This window comes from Mustelus asterias, chromosome 17 (genome assembly GCF_964213995.1).
Source record: "Mustelus asterias chromosome 17, sMusAst1.hap1.1, whole genome shotgun sequence".
NCBI classification, from domain to species: domain Eukaryota; kingdom Metazoa; phylum Chordata; class Chondrichthyes; order Carcharhiniformes; family Triakidae; genus Mustelus; species Mustelus asterias.
In genome coordinates, this window is record NC_135817.1 from 18,792,650 (window position 1) to 18,805,228 (window position 12,579).

The 12,579-nt window shown below is 45.4% G+C and overlaps 1 protein-coding gene across 2 annotated transcripts in view; it reads right to left on the minus strand.

Moving 5' to 3' along the window:
* LOC144506363 (E3 ubiquitin-protein ligase Midline-1) overlaps positions 1-12,579 on the minus strand; it is a 664,229-nt gene that overhangs the window by 93,141 nt on the left and 558,509 nt on the right. The window lies entirely within an intron of this gene.

A 12,579-nucleotide genomic window follows, 5' to 3' on the forward strand; every position in this document is an offset into this window, starting at 1 on the left:
GAGATTTACTAGGATGCTGCCTGGTTTGGAGGGTAGGTCTTATGAGGAAAGATTGAGGGAGCTAAAGCTTTTCTCTTTAGAGCGGAGGAGGATGAGAGGCGACTTAATAGAGGTTTATAAGATGATGAGGGGGATAGATAGAGTGGACGTTCAGAGACTATTTCCTTGGGTGGATGTAGCTGTTACTAGGGGGCATAACTATAAGGTTCATGGTGGGAGATATAGGAAGGATGTCCGAGGTAGGTTCTTTACTCAGAGAGTGGTTGGGGTGTGGAATGGTCTGCCTGCTGTGATAGTGGAGTCGGACACTTTAGGAACTTTCAAGCGGTTATTGGATAGCACATGGAGCACACCAGAATGATAGGGAGTGGGATAGCTTGATCTTGGTTTTGGACAAAGCTCGGCACAACATCAAGGGCTGAAGGGCCTGTACTGTGCTGTACTGTTCTATGTTTTAATGTAAGTCTACTGAGACAATAATAAAGTAAACTTTTAACTTTAAACTGATCTTACCAAGTGCTTCATTCCTGACTTTTTTAGAACTCAGTGCTATTTACTGGACAAATACTCTTTAATCTGAGTAATGTCCTAGTAATGACATTCTAGAAGGCTCTCCCTTTGCTTTGAGAAATCACCTTTACCACCAAACATTCTCGGTAAACCCCCTTTTAAAACAATCCCATAATAATGAGCATTAATCTTGCTTTGTTGAAAACAGAAATGAAATCCACTCCTTTTAATCTAGGAGGATAAATCCTTCATCATGTTATCTTCTGATGCTCTGTGGATCTGTAAACTGCAAGATGATTGACACTGAACCAGAAGCTAAAACAAATGAATAAAATGCAGCTGATGGACAAAACTAGTCATCTGCAAACTGACCCGGAAGTAAATAAATCAAGGAAGTCTTCCTGCCTGAGAGACTGAATAAAAGAGATGGTTGTTATGGTTACCTTTGACCAAATAGTTCAGGCTCCCCATATCCAAGCAAACCCATTGCTGTACTTCTGGGGCCTGTATGTCTCCCTCAGGAGACGATTCAGGAGTGAAGAGGCATAATTGCAAGCCCACGTGAAAAAATAACACCGCTTCAGCGGTTTTCCTGCTTTCCCAGTTGCTCTGGAGTCTGCTCTCTGACATAAACAGGACAATTCTCACAAGCACCAGGTTCAAGGGTTACACAAGGCTGGGCAGTTAATGTTCCTTCTTAACCAACCCTCCCAATTTAAACAAGCTGCACTCAGTGAGGAGAAGGTAAAGATGAAGCGGTTAATCAGTAAAATGATGAACCCTCACATTCTTGAGATTTGTTTCACACGTTGGTGAACGTTCTGTCACTGAGATAAATCAAGGTTCAGAGGAGCCAGGGAGAAGCGTTCAAATGCATTCAGTCATCCAAACCACACACAAATTGAGAAACATAAAGCACCTCGGTTCAGTTTCCACAACACTGGCGGGAGTGTCCAACAATAACATACCCCACCTCTAACTCATAAAGACAAATATGTCTGAATGCAGTGAGATCTCAGCAGCCTCCATGGGTGTGGTCTAACAATAACACTCTGAACAATAACATTGCCTTTCCTTTCGCTAATTAACAGGCATCTTGAAACCTGACAGTTGAAAGCCTTCCTCAGGGGTTAATACTGCGATAATAAGTCACCCGTAATTCCTACCACTGTCTCAAAGATGCTATTCCAAGAGAGCTTTTGGGCAGGTGCTAAGCACTGATGGTAACTTATTAAAGTCGGTCTCCTGTCAGGCATTGTTAATACTAATTTCTGCTGAGATACACACTGTAATTAGGCTGGGAGTAGAGGTTGGTTAAGGCTCATGTTGTAAAGCATAAAAGAGCCAGTTTTCTCACTTGACTGCCTCCATCAAGCATCCATCATCATAATGATTCAGACACAAAGGCTGAATGGGTAGCTTCAAGGGTAACACACAAATACAGATTGAAAAGAGGACGTGTGTGTGCGCTTGTTCTATCTATTCCGATTCTCTCTTGTCCAGCCAGCCATCTTCCACATTCTGTAAGCTTGGACCACTTCTAAAATTCTGCTGCCTCTATTCCACTTTGCACCAAATCTCTTTTGCCCATCACTCCTATGCTTTTCAGATACATTAACTCCTGGTACAGTAATAACTTTTCACCCTAGTGTTCCACTCTAGTCCAAAGATGCGCAGGTTAGGTTGATTGACAATGCTAAATTGCCCCTTAGTGTGCCAAGATATGTAGGTTAGCGGGGTAAAAACATGGGCTATGGGTAAGCCCAAGTGAGAGTCGGTGCAGACTCAATGGACCAAGTGGCCTCCTTCTGTACTGTAGGGATTCTATGATTTCTTTCAGGAATAGTTAAACATTTTTTGTGACCCGCCTCAAAATGAGGGCTCGTTTGAGGTTGCTAAACTACAGGAAAGTGTTTCACAAATTATTTCCCCAGATCTAAATCACAGTCGGAAGCTCAACCTGATGTGACCACCTCTCCACCAATAAGGGTCAGTCACGGTGCACATCTGGCTGCCATATATGGCACTGTTCTAGGGGGGAATGCTGGAACTCATCAATCCAATATTGTAAACATTGCCACACTGGAATTCTCAAATCCACAAAGTGGGGAATGTTTAAAATGATTGAGAAACCAAAAGAGCGCGGGGATTGTTTGGGAACTTCCACTCATCCATTGCAGAGTTGCTCTTACAGAAAGTCAATGCGGTCAACCTCTTCCTGTGCCTTAACCATCCCATAATACTCAGATTGATACTGCATTTTAAATAATCTGGTAAGGAACTAGACCGGCTGATGATTCTGATGCAAATAATGTAAATTTTAAACAATAGAAAATGCTGGAAAATCTCAGCAGGTCTGACAGTATCTGTGGGGAGAGAATAGAGCCAATGTTTCGAGTCTGGGCTCTAGCAAAGGTCTGGCAGATATGAGGAAAAGCGGGGAGACTGGGAGAGGGTGGGTGAGCAGAGGCGGAGGGATTGGGGGGACAGGTGTCAGAGGCAGAGGGACTTGGGGAGTAGGTGAGGGAGCAGAGGCGGAGGGATTGGGTGGGGGGGGGGGCGGTGAATGAGGAGGTGCCGCCCCATTGGGCTGGGGTGGGAGGGGAAGGGATAGGGGTGCCGAGCAGGCTGGAAAGAGAAAAGCAAAGCCAAGTACCTGACAGGTTGGGCCTTGGGCGGCACGGCAGCACAGTGGTTAGCACTGCTGCTTCACAGCTCCAGGGACCTGGGTTCAATTCCCAGCTTGGGTCACTGTCTGTGTGGAGTTTGCACATTCTCCTCGTGTCTGCGTGGGTTTCCTCCGGGTGCTCCGGTTTCCTCCCACATTCCAAAGATGTGCGGGTTAGGTTGATTGGCCATGCTTAAATTGCCCCTTAGTGTCCTGAGATGCGTAGGTTAGAGGGATTAGTGGGTAAAATATGTAGGGATATGGGGGTAGGTCCTGGGTGGGATTGTGGTCGGTGCAGACTCGATGGGCCAAATGGCCTCTTTCTGTACTGTAGGGTTTCTATGATTTCGAGGTTCTGGTGCGACCATCAATGTGCCGGAGCGGGATCTGGTGAGCCACACCCTCCAGATTCATGCACAAGCTCTCTCCACAGAGCTGCTGGTGTTACAGCTCTGAGGGCTGCAAGCTCCACGCCCAGTCAAAGACCCTCAATCAGAAAGAGGCAGACCTGAAGCGTCAACTCTGCTTCTCTCTCCTCAGGTACTTCCCAGACCAGCTGACGATTGCCAGCAATTTTGGTTTTGATTTCAGATTTCCAGCATCTGCAACGTTTTATTTTTACTTCAGGAATCCGGCCCCCAATGGCCACTGATAGTTAACAAGACATCCGTCCGCCCAGTTAATTCCTGGGGCTGGTGTTTGTTGCATTTTGTTGCACTGACAAACTACAACAATACTTTGATTATATTTGGATTTTATTTCCACAGCCTTGACATTCATTGGGCTCGTTGGCAGAGGAGGGTAAAAGCAAGCACACATTTTCTGACAATCAGCAGGCCCTTTGCAAGGGGTTACTGTCTCAGATTACAGCTGGGCCCTGATCTCCCTCCAAAATCTGCTTTCGACATTATTTTTTAAAAAAATGTTTAAACTAAGACAAGGCCTGTGTTTTTTCTTTTGCATCTCAGATTAACCCTCCACTGCGTTTGACCAGGCGTTTGATAAGGTTCACCATGGTAGGCTTCTGCAGAAAATGCAGATGTATGGGATTGGGGGTGATCTAGGAAATTGGATCAGGAATTGGCTAGCGGATAGGAAACAGAGGGTGGTGGTTGATAGTAAATATTCATCATGGAGTGCGGTTACAAGTGGTGTACCTCAGGGATCTGTTTTGGGGCCACTGCTGTTTGTAATATTTATTAATGATCTGGATGAGGGTATAGTTGGGTGGATTAGCAAATTTGCTGATGACACCAAAGTCGGTGGTGTGGTAGACAGTGAGGAAGGGTGTCGTAGTTTGCAGGAAGACTTAGACAGGTTGCAAAGTTGGGCCGAGAGGTGGCGGATGGAGTTTAATGCGGAGAAGTGTGAGGTAATTCACTTTGGTAGGAATAACAGATGTGTTGAGTATAGGGCTAACGGGAGGACTTTGAATAGTGTGGAGGAGCAGAGGGATCTAGGTGTATGTGTGCATAGATCCCTGAAAGTTGGGAATCAAGTAGATAAGGTTGTTAAGAAGGCATATGGTGTCTTGGCGTTTATTGGTAGGGGGATTGAATTTAGGAGTCGTAGTGTTATGTTGCAACTGTACACAACTCTGGTGCGGCCGCACTTGGAGTACTGTGTGCAGTTCTGGTCCCCACATTACAGGAAGGATGTGGAGGCTTTGGAGAGGGTGCAGAGGAGGTTTACCAGGATGTTGCCTGGTATGGAGGGGAGATCCTATGAGGAGAGGCTGAGGGATTTGGGATTGTTTTCGCTGGAAAGGCGGCGGCTAAGAGGGGATCTTATTGAAACATATAAGATGATTAGAGGTTTAGATAGGGTGGATAGTGATAGCCTTTTTCCTCTGATGGAGAAATCCAGCACGAGGGGGCATGGCTTTAAATTGAGGGGGGGTAGTTATAGAACCGATGTCAGGGGTAGGTTCTTTACCCAGAGGGTGGTGAGGGATTGGAATGCCCTGCCAGCATCAGTAGTAAATGCGCCTAGTTTGGGGGCGTTTAAGAGATCCGTAGATAGGTTCATGGACGAAAAGAAATTGGTTTAGGTTGGAGGGTCACAGTTTTTTTTTTTTACTGGTCGGTGCAACATCGTGGGCCGAAGGGCCTGTTCTGCGCTGTAATGTTCTATGTTCTATGTTCTATGTTCTATGAAAGGAGAATCTTAAAGACATGGCCACTGAAGAGAAAGTGGCCACTCCACTCCACCCACCACTGTGTTTAGTCTGTGTTCGAGATGAATGGACAGAGCTGGGCTGCATATTTCAAACAAATGGGAGCAGAATTTCTTTATTCATGGCGTGGCCCTCAGATAATGGAGTGTGCCATCAAACTGCATAGTAGGATTTTATTTGAATATGTACTGGTGCTGATAGATTCTGCCTGGGGGGATCTGCTTCCCTTTGCGTTCCAAAGGCAGGCTGCGATTGATTTAAATATGCTGGGAAATACTTTCAATACAATGTCCTGTTTAATGTGATGTGGAAATGCTGGCGTTGGACTGCATTTGGAGCACAGTAAGAAGTCTCACAACACCAGGTTAAAGCCCAACAGGTTTATTTGGAATCATGAGCTTTCGGAGCACTGCTCCTTCATCAGGTGAGTGGAGAGGTGAATTCACAAACACTGTCTGTACCTGTAAAGACTTGATTACTTGTAAAGGCTCGCATTCCAACCATTATCTTGCAATTGTGTCTTTGTCTATATGTGCCGTGTTTGTGAACCCACCTCTCCACTCACCTGATTAAGGAGCAGCGTTCCAAAAGCTCGTGATTCCAAATAAACCTGTTGGATTTTAACCTGGTGTCGTGAGACTTCTTACTGTTTAATGTGTGCAGAGTTATGTTAAACTTTGGCACTGCTCAAAGCCATGCCACGAGTGTCAGTGAAATGTTCCTGGCCCTGAGTGGACCCAGTCTCCTCCAAGGTTCTGGCCTCCACTCGTGCTCCTTTGGCAGCAGTTTCCTTTCCCAAATCTTCACCTCTCCTTCTCCTGTTCCGGGCACCAGGAGGGAGCTGGGAGAGCTCAGAGAGGAAATTGCAGCAGAGTAAACAATGCATTGAAGTGGAGATCAATGCTCCCTCGACAATGGGGAGGGAGAAGTCTGGAAGATTCACCACTTGGCGCAATGCATTGGTGTTACATGTCCATTATGTAGTGATACTCAGAAGTCTTTAGGGTACTTTCCCTCCATTCCTACCTCTGACTCAGGGACCCTGCTCTGTTACTGCATTAACCAAGACTCCTCCCTTGTTTCTTACCAAAGGCAAGTCCTGTTTTAACCCAAGGTATCTCGTGGGCTCCTGGGCTGAGTGCTACTACCCCATTGGATTCCTTGGTTGCACTCTGAAAGCTCCTGAGCTTCTGACTTCTCCAGTAGATTGAACTCTGTTCCTGGTTCCTGAATAAAAATGTCTCCCATTCCTCTACTCACTTGAATTTTGCTTGTTGGTTCCCGAGTGAGACTCCATTTCAATTTTACCTTGGCATTTCTGCCTTAAGGCAGGATTGTGTTCTCGCTCACCTCAGCCAATTCTTGTGTTATTCCCGGGTCATCCCAGAAGCCAGAAACAACTTAAAGGCTCCTTTACTCAGGGACTAACTGCCTCTTTAAACCACTAGGGGTTGAGCTGTTAACCTCACAGCCTATTTCACCAAAACTGCTTCCTTCCATCTCCAATAATGCCCATCTCTGCTCCCACTATATCACAGAATATCAGTGGTGGTGGAGGCAAACTCAATAGGGTCTTTTAAGAGACTCCTGGATGAGTACATAGGACTTAATAGGATGGAGGGTTATAGGTAGGCCTAAAAGGTAGGGATATGTTCGGCACAACTTGTGGGGCCGAAGGGCCAGTTTTGTGCTGTAGTTTTCTATGTTTCTAGAATATCTCAAAATGTTGTCATGTTTATATTAGATTTTTCCAATCTCTCCTTACTGCCTCTCTCATTCTTCACCCTCTGGGAACTCCCATCTATTCCAAGGTTAGCTACCCGAATTTCCATTCTCACAAAGTCCCATGTACCAATCAATCACCCCTGTACTCACTGACGGGGTGGCACAATGGCACAGCATTATCACAGCATGTTGCTGCCTCACAGCACCAGGGACCCAGGTTCAATTCTGGCCTCGGGTCATTGTCTGTGTGGAGTTTGCACATTCTCCCCATGTCTGTGTGCGTTTCCTCTGACAGTCCAAAGATCTGTGGGTTAGGTGGATTGACCATGCTAAATTGATCCCAGTATCAGGGGATTAGCAGGTTAAATATGTGGGGTTACGGGAATAGGGCTTGGGTGAGATTGTGGTCGGTGCGGACTTGATGGGCCAAATGGCCTCCTTCTGCACTGTAGGGATTCTATGATCCTATGACCTACACTGTCTCCATGCCCCACAACACATTGCATTTCAGGTCACCATCCTTATCTTCAAATCTCACCGTCTTTGCAACTTCCTCTAGCCTGACATCCTGGAGGAATATGGCTCGATGTGTAACCCCTCTACACTCCATTGTTAGTAGTTCCCCACCTTGCCACCCATCCCTTCATAACTCGGGTGATTAGAAGGGTAGATGAGGGTTATGGGCGTGGGATTTAGGTGGGATTGTGGTCGATGGGCCGTACGGCCTCCTTCTGTACTGTGGGGATTCTATAGAACCCAACATTTTGAATAAGCCATTGGTCCTCTCCCCTCACTCTCACGTCACAGCCCAGCATCTATCTCATGATCTTATAATTTTCTGCCTCTTCATTAAATTTCCTTCAAATGATATGATATAAATGAGCATTGTGAATCATAGAAACATAGAAACCCTACAGTACAGGAAGAGGCCATTTGGCCCATCGAGTCTGTACCGACCACAATCCCACCCAGGCCCTACCCCCATATCCCTACATATTTACCCACTAATCCCTCTAACCTATGCATCTCAGGACACTTAGGGGCAATTTAAGCACGGCCAATCAACCTAACCCGCACATCTTTGGAATGTGGGAGGAAACCGGAGCACCCGGAGGAAACCCACGCAGACACGAGGTTGTGAAACCCACGCAGACATTGTGGTTGTGAAGCAGGAACTCAGGACCCCAAGTAGATGTTGTCAAGGGACAGGGAATCAAGGGACAGCTGACACCCATGAGACATCGGGTCACATGGCATTCAATTACATGACTTCTACAAATGTAATTGCATTTACATTGTAAGGGTAGAAATCCGCCCCCCCCCCAAAGTCGAGTATGTTTATCTGTGATTTAGTGACATCAGCTGTTGTACAACAGGTTCCAAAAACCAGCAGGTCACCCATGAGCAGATGAAGAGGAGATACGAACAGGAGCCACCCCCCACCCCATCCTCCCCCCACCACCATTTCGGAGACCACAAGCCAATTTCAAATTGATGAATATTTCTGGGCTGCTGGAGGCACCCCTTGGAGAGGAAGCCCTCTCCCACACCAAAAATTTCAGGAAATTCTCAGACGTTCTGGAAGGGTTGGAAATCCTCCATTGTGGGTGGGATTTTATGTCCTGCCAGTGATGGGCATCGTCACGGGTGGGACTGGTAAATAAAGTTGCTCTCCAAATTTTTCCATCCTACCCATGACGATGCCCACATCTGGCAGGGGGAGGTGGAAACTCCAGCCTGTGAATTAATAGAAAACATTGGTTTAATAGATTTGAAAACTCCCTTTCCTATCCTTATTACACTGTGAGTTCAACACAATCTAACATAATTCCGTTTCGATGGGACAAAATGACATTGTTCCAATGGGATTCAGTCTTGTGACACTGTCGGTGCCTCGGGATGAAGTAATTTAAAACAGGCTGCGACTGAGGCAGTGACTTTCTATAACTTAATTTCTAGTCCTCTGTGGCACCTCAATGAAACAGTGACATCATAACTGATAGGAGCAGTGTCACAGTCTCATGGAATGGATGAGCCAGCTATCGTTTCAGGGAGAAAGCATCAACATTTGACACAACCACAGCTGAATTTTGAGATTCAGTTTGCTGCATTTAAGCCAACCCAAAATGATGACTTATTAAGAATATATTCCTATTTAAATGGAAAATAGCAAGTCTAATTAAACCAAAAAGCCACCAACAGTTTCTTCATTTTCTTTCTGTTCAGGGGTGGGGTAGGGTGGAGAGCAGGCATTGAGAGGATCTGTGCACCAGATGAAATAAAAAACTTAACGCATTCATAGAGGACAGATTTATGACTTCAACATCGGGCATATTCTTGGAGGTCTGCCTTCAGTATTATTTATGTCAGAAGTTCAGCAGGTATTTATAACACCATTAAAGCATTGCATAAGGTAATGGCTAATCCCCCAGCAGGCAGCTGAGATAAAACCCTACAAAGCTCACTAACAGTAATAAGTGAAGATAATTAGAGGGATTAAAGAGGTTGGGAACGGAAGGATATAAATGTTAAGGTAACACTCGCCAGCCAAGTAGGGGAAGTTTCAGCGCTCATCTGTGCTGACTGCTTGTTTCTGAGGCTGGGGGACAAAAGGATTCCAAAGAATCTTTCAATTTAACTGAGTGCTGTTCACAACCTCAAAACGTTTCACAGCGAATGAAGTGCCTTCTTGAAGTGAAGTCACTGTTTTAATATAGGAAACACTGCAGCCAATGGGCGGCACGGTTAGCACTGCTGCCTCACAGCGTCAGGGACCCGGGTTCAATTCTGGCTTTGGGTGACTGTCTGAGTGGAGTTTGCACCTTCTCCCTGTGTACGTGTGGGTTTCCTCTGGATGCTCCGGTTTCCTCCCACAGTCCAAAAGTGTGCAGGTTTGGTGGACTGGTCATGTTAAATTGCCCCTTAGTGTTCCAAGATGTGTAGGTTAGGAGGGCTTAGCCATGTTAAATGTGTGGGTTACAGGGATAGGGCTGGGAATAGGGCCTGGGTAAGATGCTCTGTCAGAGAGTTGCTGCATCGCTTGGCAGGTTAAGGACTGCAGAGGTCCTGGAGTGTACTAACTCCATCAGGATTCATTTGTTGCTAAGCCAACAACATCTGCTCTGGCTTGGCACATTTATCAGGTAGATGATGGTGGTATACCTAAAGACCTTCTGTACAGTGAATGGACCACTGGGTCTGGGTCACGACCTCCTTGGCGTCCATACTTCCACTACAAGGACACGTGCAAATGGAGTGTGAAGATGGTGGCTATTGACACTGGCAGCTGGGAGACAGTCACTGATAGCCGTGACCTCTGGAGGCTAGCTGTTTGGAGGGGCACTGGGAGAGGCGAGGACAATCAAAAAGCTTAGCTTGCAGAGAAGAGAGTCTAGAGATCACAGTGATGGGCTGAATAGTCTCTTCTGCAATGCAGGGCTTCTATGATTCTTTTACGATTCAATTAGCAGACTCCCACCAGCAGCAATGGAGTAATATCCAAATAATCTGTTCGCAGTGATATTGGTTGAGGGATACATATTCACCAAAACACTGAAGAACTCTCCAAAGCTGTCCATAACTCGGAGTTCCCTCATCACATATCTGTTGCAGATTAATCAATAAAGATTGACCACTGTGATTAATAAAGCTCTATTATTACCATTTCATGTAACTACCATGATGGCGGAAGGAGAACAAGATGGAAATTTGTCTAGCAATTGAATGATGGACCCCCCCCCCCCGATTACTAAGGTCATAACAAGACTTTTTCCATCTTTATTTTCCATAATCACATTTGGCAACAAGCTCACAGTGGTGATAAAAAATCCCCAGATAAATGCCTTATCACTTTATATCGATCTTTTCTCACCTAATTCCTCACATTTACTTTTCTCTGTAGCGAGGAACACTAAAATACAGCCCCAATAAAACAGTCTCAAAAGTGGTGTTTATTGCCAGTCTTTACGGGGTCATCTTGAATGAATCCATATGGAGAGGAGCTGGTGTGACCAGATTGGGGCCAGTCATTTTACTTTCCATGGCCTTCAATGTTAAATAACATCGAGAATCTAATCTCGTCAGGTTCCCCCGTAAGGCAAGTTAGATAAAAAATTACCTTGTGTGTTCGATCAACTGAGCCGACTAATCCAAATTATAGAAGTTCAGATTCCCGAGATAAATCAACTCATTGGTTTTATTATTACCAACAAGAGGTATAAACACTTTATACATCTGGATATCGACCAACATCTGTGAACCATTAATTAATCCAAACAAATTGTTAGCATAGAATGATTGAAAGTGAGCCCCTCTTTATATCTAGGTGGGCAATGTTAAATGATTGTTAAACTTCATTGGGTGTAAGGGGCTTTGGAATGTCTTCTGGTTGTGAAAGGCACTATATCAATGCAAGTCTTTTTTTGTTCCAGAACTAAGATTATTGTCATGTGACCTATTAGATGGAAATGTTACATCAAATGTTCTTCATCCTCACTGAAATATGGCTGTCAATCATGCTGATAGTAACACTGAAACAGAAACACATTGGTTCCAAACTAGCTATAGTTTTTAAACAAACGCACCCACAACCTATTAAATTGTATTAAGCTCACATGATGCTGTCTTAGCATTGCATACTGAGGAACATCAGGGTAAATGGACACACTCTTTCACACCCATAAAGAGTTTGGTTTGACCAGGAAGCTTCAGGATGTTGCTATGCCTCCATCTATCAGCATTGACAATGTGACTCTGGAGATTGTTGCTTGCTCCACATATCTCAGCTCCACAATCACCAGCAATCTGTCACTTAATTCCTTAGTCAATACGCCAATCACAAAAGCTGTTTTGCCCAAGCTGAGTGAGAGTGTGCAGCAACAGCGACCTGACTGAGAGCAATCTGTGTCTACCAAGCCTGTGTCCCCATTGCACTCCTTTATAGCGGCAAGAACTGAACAATATATGCTAGGCAGGAGGAAGGGTGAACGGTTTCCATGTTCACTGTCACAGACAGTCTCGGCATCTCTTGGCAGGCTAAGGACCACAGTGCTAACTGCATCAGGATTCACTTGTTGCTAAGCCAACAATATCTGCTCTGGCTTAGCACATTTATCAGGTGGATGATGGTGGTATACCTAAAGAACTTCTGTACGGTGAATTCACCACTGTGTCTCGACCTCTTTGGCATCCATACTTCCTAGGAAATAAGGACACCTACAAACAGAATGTGAAGATGGTGGGTATTGACACTGGCAGCCAGTCATTGATGGCCGTGACCTCTAGAGGCTGACTATTTGGAGGGGCACTGGGACAGGCGAGGACAAACAAAAAGCTTAGCTTATAGAGAAGAGAGTCCAGTGACCAATGAATCGTACACCTTCTCAGCCCACTGTCTTCCTCTGCAGTAAATGCGGCAGAGAGTGTCATAGCAGAGTGAGGCTCCCAAACCACAGCAGGTAACGTTTAATACAGATGACCACTATGGTGCAGCCATCATCTC